This window comes from Solanum pennellii, chromosome 9 (assembly GCF_001406875.1).
Source record: "Solanum pennellii chromosome 9, SPENNV200".
NCBI lineage: Eukaryota > Viridiplantae > Streptophyta > Magnoliopsida > Solanales > Solanaceae > Solanum > Solanum pennellii.
Genome location: NC_028645.1, coordinates 68,351,219 through 68,362,771, shown reverse-complemented (window position 1 = coordinate 68,362,771; position 11,553 = coordinate 68,351,219).

Below are 11,553 nucleotides of genomic sequence, written 5' to 3'. Positions count from 1 at the left end.
TGCTAGAAACTTAACTTTATATATATATATATATATATATATATATATATAAGTAGTTAATTATTCTATAAAGTTATTTAGTGAATTTAACAAGTTATTATAATCGCGCGAAGCGCGACTAAGTTCACTAGTTTAATATATGAAAATTAGTTAAATTAACTTTCTAAAAACAAAACAAGACAAATATTTTGAATCAGAGGGAGTGTCTATATACTCGTCTACTTTTTCTTTTTAGTTATCCCTAATTATTATTTGTCCATTTTAACAAATTAAGAAAGGACAAAAAAAATTCTCTATTATATCCTCAATTTATTAATTTGAAAAATATAGAACTTTTTGAAAATTTTAATTTTTAATCATCAATTTTATAATTAATAAAGGTAAAATGATAAGCTCACTATATTAATTATAATTTTCTTAGTAGAGTGTGAATTTAAAAGTAAATAAGTAATTAATAATATATGGATTAAAAGTAGAAAATTCAAATATGAAAACTAAATTACATATTACTCACTCATATAAAAGAAGTAACTCGAATTACTAGTATTAAATTATATGTCCCATTTTAAGATATATAGGTGTAAATAATTAATTTACCTCCTATAAGTTTTGCTAGTGAAAACGTGGCTCCAATCACAACTCAGTTGTTAAAGCATTAATTCCTATATACTATTAATAAAAACTTTGTTATAATAAGGGTACTGTTTCAAGAGTAATTTGGAGTGAGAAAGAGGTTGAAGAATTATATACTCTCTGGGTTCTAAGAAGAATGTTTTCATTTTTTTTTAGTTTGTTTTAAAAAGAATTGTTTTTTTTTTTTGGCAATACTTTAATTTTAACTTTTCACATGGCATGTTTAAGACCATAAGATTAAATAGCATTTTGATACATTTGTTACAATTTTAATTTAGAACCACAATAATAAAAAATCTTTTTTTTCTAAATTTTGTTCCAAGTTAAACTAAGTTATATTTTTTAAAACGGAGGGAGTAATAGGTGAGAGAATGAATCTCCAAAAAGTTCTCTATGGTTGACCAGAACAAAGCAATGGAATCGCAAAATTTCTCTAGGCTTAATTGGTGTAGGAACATATAATATATATGATGTCAAAATCTAGCTAGCTACCTCTAATTTAATGACCATTCTGCAGGGATCGAGTTCCTTTCCGGATTTGAAGCCTACTTTAATTCTTTATTAAGTTATCCATACTTTTAACTAGACTCAGCCCAGCCTAGTTGTGTTAATCAAGGTCAAGGTGTTGGTGGATATATAATGAGGCTTCAAATACGTCTAGAGTAGATAAACTGCAGGTCCAAGAAATTATACTTAACAAGTCAAGTTGTTCAAATACATGTACTGATGATATATTGTAGTACAACAAAGCAATATATATGCATGGGGCCGCTACCTACAAGAAATTATACTAACAAGTCAAGTTGTTCAAATTAAATGGTACGGTGTTAATTCTAATGCAACACAAAGAAAATGATGCAACATTAGATGGGGCAAATAAGAAACATATATCCACCAAATTAAGAATCGACTAAAAAAAATACATTTGGCAAATCAGCAAAGGCAAGAAGAGATACAAGACAGTAATTAATAAGGTGAAAGAAGTTTAACACTTATAAGTCATATATTGAAAAAGTTCAACGCAATGATGGTTCACAATCGATTTATGAAATCCAAACACCTGCAAATGAAGTGAATCAGCAATATAATCGTCAACCCAAGGTCACTGAATGTACAAGTTCCTACAAAGGACACTGTGATGAAGAATGGTAATGACGATTCAGCTGACAATGAGGACTATATATTAGAAGAAAACTCATCATTAAACATGATGAGTCATGAATATCAGGAGGATCATTATCAAAGACAACTTACTCTTATCATTGAGTTAAAAAATGCTACATATCAAGAGCTATTGCAGATGATGGCACTTCTGGAGGGTAGACTGCAGATAGGCGATCATCCTACGAAAAGACAGGCAGTGATACCTATTGGTCAAGTTCAGAAATCAACTCCCACTAAATCACTACAAGATATTGTATCTCACCAAGGACAACATATAGAATCTACAAATTCTAATAAAGCCATCACATTAGCGGTCACAGAAGAAGGAGGTAAAGATAAGAAGAGGATGATAGTGATAACTATCAACCCAATTCCTTAAGTGATGATGACCCCTACTATAACTTGCCAGTAGGCAAGCCAACCCATAATTCAGAATGACAAGTATTGAGTAAAAGGGTAAAACTAATAAATCAAAATAAACCACAAAAAAAAAAAAACAGAAGCAAACCAAAAACTATATACAAAAGATTTCCCCCAGGAAGTCATAAGTATAGAATTGTCTAAAAATAAGAGTACAAGTCTCAGAAGTGGACCCAAAGAAAATCAGTCCCAAAAGCAAAAGACTAGATACACAATATACAGAAGGAGACCAGCATGTATAGGATGCCAAGTGCACACCCACATCTCCGATCCCATGTCAAGTCCTTGTCACATCCCGAGAGCACACCCTAGAAGATAAGGTACTCTCGGGAGCGCGATACGGCGTACTTGGCCTCTCGGAGGTCTTGTACAAGCCCTTTGACATCATTCATTGCATACATGTATGAAAAGTAGTGCGGAATTAAAACTTTTCACACGAAATATCTTAAAATATCTTTCATATTAAAAATCATAGAAAACACTAAGTCTCAACATATGTCAATCTTAGACTCAAGAATACTTGGGAAACGGTCTATACAATATGAATATAAAAGTACTTAGTTCATTACAATACTTTGAATAAAAGAAATCTAAAGATAGTTAGGCACTCGAGTCAAGTGAGGACATGCTTCAACTTGCTTGAAAGAATCCTACTTTCCAAGCTTTGCTTCAAGATGATATACCGTGGTTTCACGGTATTTTTAATGCTTTTTCCTTAAGTTTAGTGTGTCCAAAAGACTTTTTGTATTAATTTTTTATGTAAGTTTCTATTTATTTGCAGAAAATTTGTCTAAAAGATGAACGCGGAGGTTTTTGAGCAAGAAATGCAGAAAAGTACCACCTACGGAGCTTGTAACGGTCCGTCGTGCCTGTGATGGTCTGTAGGTGGCACCGTAGTGAAGCTGCTGAAGGAAGATGGGGAAGTCTGACCAAGTGTGGGGTTACGGAGTGCGTGACGGACCGTCGTAGCCATGACGATCCGTCCTGCTGGTTCGTCATGAAGATCAGAGAAGTAGCCCAGTATCCAAATTCCAAGAGTTCAAGTGTTATGGAACGGAGACCCTCGATGGACCGTTGTGCCTGTGATGATCCATCATACCTGCCGTCGAGGGTAATGAAGAGAGAAGCAGAATAATTGCATAAGTATGGGACGACAGAGTCCATGACGACTTGTCGTGACCACGATGTCCCGTCGCGAAGTCCGTCGACCCAGCCGCGTTTTGACAGATTTCCAGCAAATAGAGTCCTTCTTTAATTAGGTTTTTATTATTTATAAATAGTTCGAAAAACCTCGTTTTTGGGGTTAGACTCTTGGTTATTTGAGCTTCTTTTGTGGATTAGACTTGGTGATTATTATTACACTTTTGGAGAATCTTTAGTCTTCAATTAATTGCAGTAATTGATTGTTGGTGATTTTTGTTGATTAATCAAGTGAACTTTTGGATTTTATTCTTTCTCATTGAAGTAAGTGCATGAATTCTTATATTACATATTTGAATATTGTGATTATGACTATGGGTAACTAAATTCCATAACTAGGGTTGTGGGAACCATAGGCGAATAATGAGGTAAAACCTAACTAAAATAACAATTCTAGAATAGTGTCTTGCATGTATTGATAATTCTTTCGCTTAGAAGTCTTTTTGACGGATGGCCAACGTTAGAACTCGCCTTAATGCTACTTGCCGGACCAAGGAGGTAGATAATAGGAAAAGAATTATCAACATAAATTTAGTGTATACTATCTAATAGGCTAGTATTGATTGGTACGAGGTAATAACTTAGTCAAATATCGAATACGATGCTTAATATGAGGTAAAGGTAAGGGTTAGTATAGCAACACACGTAGCCGGACCAAGGTGCGGAGTGAAATTTTCTAGATGCCGGACCAAGGATTTAGAAGTACATAACTTATCACTTTGCATGCAAGATACTAGGAAAGAATTGTTATAGTTAGAATTATCAAGTTAGAAACCTGTGGGAAACACGTAAACCCTAGTTACTTTTATTAATTGATTAAACTTCAACATTTGAAGCTGTTAGTTGTCTCTTTTAATTTAGATAGTTATTTTCATTCATTTAGAAGTAAAACCCCCCCTTTTATTCTCTTTGCTTTCCAAAGAAATAATTGACTAAATAGTAGTAATAATAGATTGAAGTTAAGTCTGAACTATTATCCTCGTGGGAACGATCCCGACCTCATTAGTTGGGTTCTTTACTTGATACGACCACTTCACTTCTTATTTGAGAAGTAAGTTTGAGCGTATCACAAGACGCTTCTCACCTTCCACCTTCACCTTTAGATATGACAAAATGTATTGAATTAGTACAAACACATATACTAAGTATGATTTAATGTATAAAATCATGAGAAATAGACATTTATAAGAAACATGCTCTTTTTGATCAAAACATCATATTAAAAGTATAAGAACCACATTTAAGCACCACACATCACATTTAAAACACCATACAAGTCAGACTCAATTTATAACATTTTAAGCAACATTACAGTGAACTTACCAAAACCTTACAGTAAGCCTTTCATTAACTTCACTGTAACTTCATATAGAACTCACACATCACAAATAGCATCAAGCATACATCAAAACATATAGACATGAGATCCTCCTACCAAAGGTGATTCTAAGTCTCACTTGAGTGAGTTATGAAGAAACCGCCCATACAATCTCTTCACACACACCTAAGAGATCATTTAGACTATCTAAGGTAAGATCATTCTCACTACACACAATAGTATACATATAATATGACATTCTCTTCCCAAAGGTTATCAAAAGACTTACTTAAGTAATGCAAGAAGAGACCGCCCATACACCCTCTCCAAGCTTACCTAAATAATCCTTAAGACTACCTAAGTTTAGATCATGCCTACTTTATATCAAAATATTTCCTATCTAGAGTCATTCTTAAGACTTCCCTAGGTAAGACATGAAGTGACCATTCCTATGCCCCCTTCATGCCTTAACTAAGCAACCTTTAAACTACTCTAGGTAAGTACTTAGTCATTAACCTACTTTAAAACTTGAGTCATTGTCACATTCGGATACGGGAAGCACCCCCTAGACGTAATCGACGTTGTCGTCCTCATAAAGGACTAAGACTAGCCTCTTAGCTAACATCATTACATTCATAGTTCAAAAATGCGGAGAAATTTAAAACTTTTCTTCTATTGATCATGAGGCTTACATAGACCTCTCGCATACATATAATATATATATTCGTATCGAGTACACTCAGACCCTTCGTATAAGAAGATTACATAGTCTTCTACTTTTATTGCACACACATATATATAAGATATAACATAGTCTTAAAACCGAATGTCTCATCTCATAACCATCTAAACAAGATTATAATAATTGGGCATAGACCATACATCAATACAATAAAGCCACATATAGGTTATACAATCTTTAGTTCTCAACTGAAAGAAATGAACATGTTGTCTTTAAGACTAATCAATATTCGAAGCTAGAAAATGACATTGTCCTCGAAGTGGTGAGGATCTACCCAACTTGGAGAATGATAATTCCAAGTCTTCCTTCAGTCACAAGCCATTCAACGACCGGAACCTAAAATGTTGGGGAAAAAAGAGAAAATGGGGTTAGCACATCACTTGCACTAAGTATAGAACCATATGCACACACACACATAAAATCATGTTAAAACGCGATATTTCATTAAAACATGCAATTTCCTTTGAAAAGCACCATGCACATTTCAAGAACCAATACAAGTAAAGAATACATATTCATTAAGTCATGACCCTACTAAGTCTAGTTAAGATTAAATAGTCAATGTATACTTTATGTCTAGTTAATTTATATTAAGTTTTTTTAGTATACCATAATGAATAATTAGTGTATAGTTCATGTATAGGTATATTATAGGGAAAAGGTACAAGTACCCCCTAAATTATTATCGAAATTTCACTGACACATCTTAACCAAACTAAGGTCATACTATTCTCTGAATTATTTTTTTGGTAATTTTGTACACCTTTTTGCGTTACGTGACATCTAAATATCTCCAACGTGCTTGAACTGTGTGGAGTCACGTAGTTTGCCACATAAGCCAAAAGATATACAAAATTGTTTCGGGGTGGGGGGTAGGGTTAATAGGATCTTATTAGTTAAGGTGTTCTCTAGGATTCGGTCATAGTCTAGGGGGTACATTATATTGCATAATCAGTGTATACTTTTTATAACTTTTGGCAAGTTATAGTGTATAGTAATTGTATACTTCCGACGAATTTTCACTATTTTTTATGCAAATAAAATATGACTATATTGTTGTCAACTAATTAGTGAAAAAACATAAAGTGATACTTGAAGTTGTCCTGAATTTTTTTAAAAAAACACTTTTACTGTGTGGATGTCCTATTACGCCATAAACAATTTTGAATTGATATCATTAATTACATCATTTTTCGACCAATCCTAAATTCTTAGAAAGCAAGTGTTATCGCGCATTAATCATTACATGATATATATTAATTTAATTTTAAATATATTTTTTCATTTTAAGTTTTCTTTTTCTTGTTTTCCTTTATTTTTATCTCTTATTTTTTGACTAATTTTTTTACTTTAAGTTGAATTCACATTAAATTTCACTTCACCACCGACCCTCACGCTCAAGCTGACCTCCTCCCTTATTTTCTTTCTTTCTTCTTCTTCACCTCTCACCCTCATTCCTACCCCCCTCGTTCAAGCTGAACCTCTACCTCATTTTCTTTTTTCTTCATTAGCCAATTTCCTTATTATTGCTGATTTTTTCTATAAAAAAATCATACTATTTTTTAGACTTTGTTGAGTTATTGATAACAAATCTAATTATTTTTTTAAAAAAATTTGAAATTTGAAGGTATATCATGAATTAATTAATCTCCTATTCATATAACTTCAAAATTAGAAATGATAATTTTTGAAGAATCAAGAATTCCATAAAAAATGAAAGAGCTTGATTGAAATTGAAATTCGGATATAAAAATCTAAATGATACCTCCTAATCATCTTGAAATCAAATGGATTTATCAAATCATTCGAAATATAAAAAAAATATTTGGATAAAGTTTTAAAATTGAAGTTTTAAACTAATAGTAGTAAAAAATGGAGGGTGGAGTTGTGAAAAAAATGGTGACTTTGAAAGTGAGGGGTTTTAATGAGATGACAATGATTTTTGAAGAAGAAAGAAAAATAATAGTATGGAAAAAGTTGAAATAATAAATTAAAACAAGAAAATATATTTCTAAAGAATGATACTTGCAAAAAAATTATGTTTATTATTTCAGATTGCTCATGCTCTTTAGAAGAGTGCATTTATTCTTTATGATAGGTAGACCAAAAAATGATGTAATAATATCAGTTCAAAAATTATTTAAGGGGTAATAGGACTTGCATATCTAAGATATTTTCTTAAACAAAATCAGGTATCACTTTGTCTTTTCTCAACTAATTACTCCCTTTGTTTCATTTTATGTGGCAACTTCTACAAACTTTCTAGGATAAGGAGACGTGACAACTTTTATTGAGTCTCTAGCCTCAATTGATTTATCAATAGAAGTATAGACAGGAAAAGGATCTATCAACACATTCGGAAAAACATCAAACCTCATAGCTATATATAGCGTCGCAAAAGATAAAATAGCATGGGATCAAGCAAAGAATAAAAATCAACATGAAATACTTTCAACATACCAATAACCATATTGGTAGAACCCTCATTCTCATGACGAGTGTCACGCCCCGAGCTACCCCCTTAACGCGGACACGGAACCTAGGACCACAAGTAATCCCAAGCTAACCCTGCTGGCATGATCATGAGCATACTAAAGATAATAAATTGTTGCGGAAGCTAAATCATACATAAAATGAAAAGATGGGGAATACCCATATTCTATAACTGAGATATTTGAAAACATTGAGTTTAATACAAAAGAAATGTTAACTCAATACTAAGCCGAATCTAACTATTTCTGAAAATAGCCTCTAAACTAGACTAGAAATACTGGGACAAGCGCCAGCTAAATCTAGCAAAAACTGAAACTAAATGACTAAAGACTGAAATAGAACTCATGAATGTGGTCCTCGGAGAATGAGGACTCACCAGTGAATATGCTGAACTGGAGATCGGGAAATTGATCTATGCGTGATCTGGATGCTGAGAACCTTAACCTACATCACGAGAAGATGTAGCGCTCGTATGCATCAGTATTTGAAAGGTACTGAGCATGTAGGATGGAGTACAACTGAAATAAAACATAACTGAACAAGCACAAAAACAAGTATAATAATCTGAACGTGATGTGCTGATTTCTGAGCTAACTGGATGCAATGACCAATTTATAACATGCTGAAACTGAAAACTGAATATACTGATAAATGGTCAATGCAGAGAGTCTGACTGAATTGTGGGAGCTACTAATAACCGATAATAAAACCACATGAGCTAAATGTGGAGTCCGATGTATACGCCCCATCGAGAGGACCCAATATACCCTGCCAAAGGTATAAAGGCATGCTGGCGTGATCACTAAACTGATTGCCCACAGAGGGGACTTACAACCTACTCGGCTAGTAGTTTTGGGACTATTGGGTACGTAAACCCTATCCAACTCGGTATTATGCTAGTCCCAATGAATTTCTGTAAATTAACTGATTATATCTGAATTTCTGTAAATACTAGATAGCTCGAAACTGAACATGCAAATTGAGAATGCAACAATTAATCTGGTAATCATGCATTTATAACTGAGGCATGTATATCTGAAGTGTCTGAAATATATGACCTACCATGTGTAATTCAAGAACTAAAGAAATACAAAGCTAGGGTTCTGAAAATTCATGCGATAATCTGAGTAATAACATGATAATATGATATGGAACATATATTTAATAAATTCATGAAGTTATATCAAAGTTCTAGAAACTCTAGGTTTAATCATGATAAGAGAATTAAGAACTGACTGAAACTAAGGACCCAATGGGTGAAAGGAACCCACCAGTGAAATCCCACATACCTGGTGATGAAATTCACGGAAAAATACTTAAGTTTCGGGGCTGGAACTGCTGGATCTTGTGGCGTTCTTGAACTAGGGATCTTGAGCTTTTTTCTCCTATCTTGCTTCAAATTTTCTAAAGTTTTGATTTAATGATTTGACTTGGATATGTTATAAATATGTTTCTAGGCTTAAACTGACTAAAATCTGATGATTTAGGGTCAAAACGACGTAACTTAGGGTTTAAACGAAGTGGGAAAGGTCAAAAAGACCCCTGGGAAGGTTGCTATCGGGCCTCACGACGGCCAGGACTGACGGTCCGTTGTGCGCCCTTTTCCCCATCATTGGGTCCGTCGTGAGGTCCTGTTCGATAGGTCTTTACTAAAATGGGCATAACGTTTTACTCGGAGGTCTGATTTTAGCAAGGTCGGTGGATATGGAAAGATAATTCAATTCTCTATATGTGGGTAGGTCATGGGAGACCTAATTCATTTTTTGCTAAGAGTTATGATCATTTTAAGTTGACCCAACTGCATTTCCCCTTAACTGGCTGCAAATTTTCCACCTATGGTCAGACCTACGGACCGTAGGTTCACCTAATAACCATGCTGGTAATCCATAGCTCTTGTCAGAGAGTGGTTGAAGGGATTCTTGATCGACGGTCACGGACTATGGACCATCGTTTGACCTAAGGAGCGTAAGTCCGTCCGTCGTCCAAGACTTAACCAATTTTTCTAGGCTGAAATTTTTGGGAGTTTCTGATCCCATCGACGGTTGTGCAGGACGGACCGTGGTTCAGGCTACGGTCCGTCGATGCCACCGTTGGTAGCACCTGCATATTTTTCTGAAAAACTAATTTTTGTTCTGTTTTTGCTACGGGGTGTTACATTATCTCCCCCTTGGGAACATTCTTCCTCGAATGAAGACTAAACTAGTTGAAATAGAGGAGATGCAAACCCCACTACTAAACACTGAGAACTGAGTTCTGACTTAATTGAGTTCTGAGTACATGCAATTACGCTAAAAATGAAAGTACAAGCTGAGGGAACATGATTCTAAAACTGAATTTACGCATGAATGACTGTAAAACTGAATAGGAACTATTACCTCAAGCTGGAGTGGAATCGGAAGGAAAAAGGTAAGGATACTTGGCTTTCATGGCTGCTTCTGCTTCCCAAGTATCTCCCTCTACGGACTGACTCCTCCACAAAACCTTGACTGAAGCGACTTCTTTGTTTCTCAACCTTCTAACCTGACGGTCAAGAATCTCAACTGGTACATCCTCATAAGAAAGACTATCTTTCACCGCCACACTCTCTAATGTCGCTATAGAGTCTGGGTCACCCACGCACTTCTTCAAGAGTGACATGTGGAAGACCGGATGCACTGCTGCTAATTTTGCTGGCAACTCTAACTCATATGCCACCTTGCCAATCCTTTTCAAGATCTTGTAAGGGCCTACATATCTAGGGCTGAGCTTCCCTTTCTTTCCAAATCTCATCACCCCTTTCATAGGTGAGACTTTCAGAAAAACCCAATCATCAACTTGGAACTCTAGTTCACTTCTCCTTACATCTGCATAAGATTTCTGACCACTTTGGGCTGTCTTAAGTCTATCTCTAATGAGTTGCACTTTCTCCATAGCATAAAGGACTGAATCTGGCCCTATCAAAGCTGCTTCACCTACTTCAAACCAACCAACAAGCAATCTACATCTACGCCCATATAAAGCCTCATAAGGGGACATCTGAATGCTGGAATGGTAGCTATTATTGCAGGCAAACTCAATAAGAGGAAGGTGATCATCCCAACTACCTTTGAAATCGATCACAGAAGCTCTAAACATATCCTCTAAGGTCTGAATGGTACGCTCTGCCTGCCCATCTGTCTGCGGATGAAATGCTGTACTAAGGTTAACTTGAGTACCAAGACCTTTTTGAAATGACTTCCAGAAATGAGAGGTAAACTGAGGACCTCTATCTGAGATGATAGACAAAGGAACCCCATGCAACCTCACAATTTCAGTAAGGTAAAGCTTGGCATAGTCCTCGGCCGAATATGTAGTCTTGACCGCCAAAAAGCGAGAAGACTTAGTCGTCCTATAAACTATCACCCAAATTGAGTCATGCTGTCTGTGAGTACGAGGTAACCCTGTGATGAAATCCATATTGATCATATCCCACTTCCAAGTAGGAATATCGATCTCTTGAGTCATACCTCCTGGTTTCTGATGTTCTACCTTGACTTGCTGGCAATTAGGGCACTTACTAACAAAGTTTGCTATATCCCTCTTCATGCCATTCCACCAATAGACT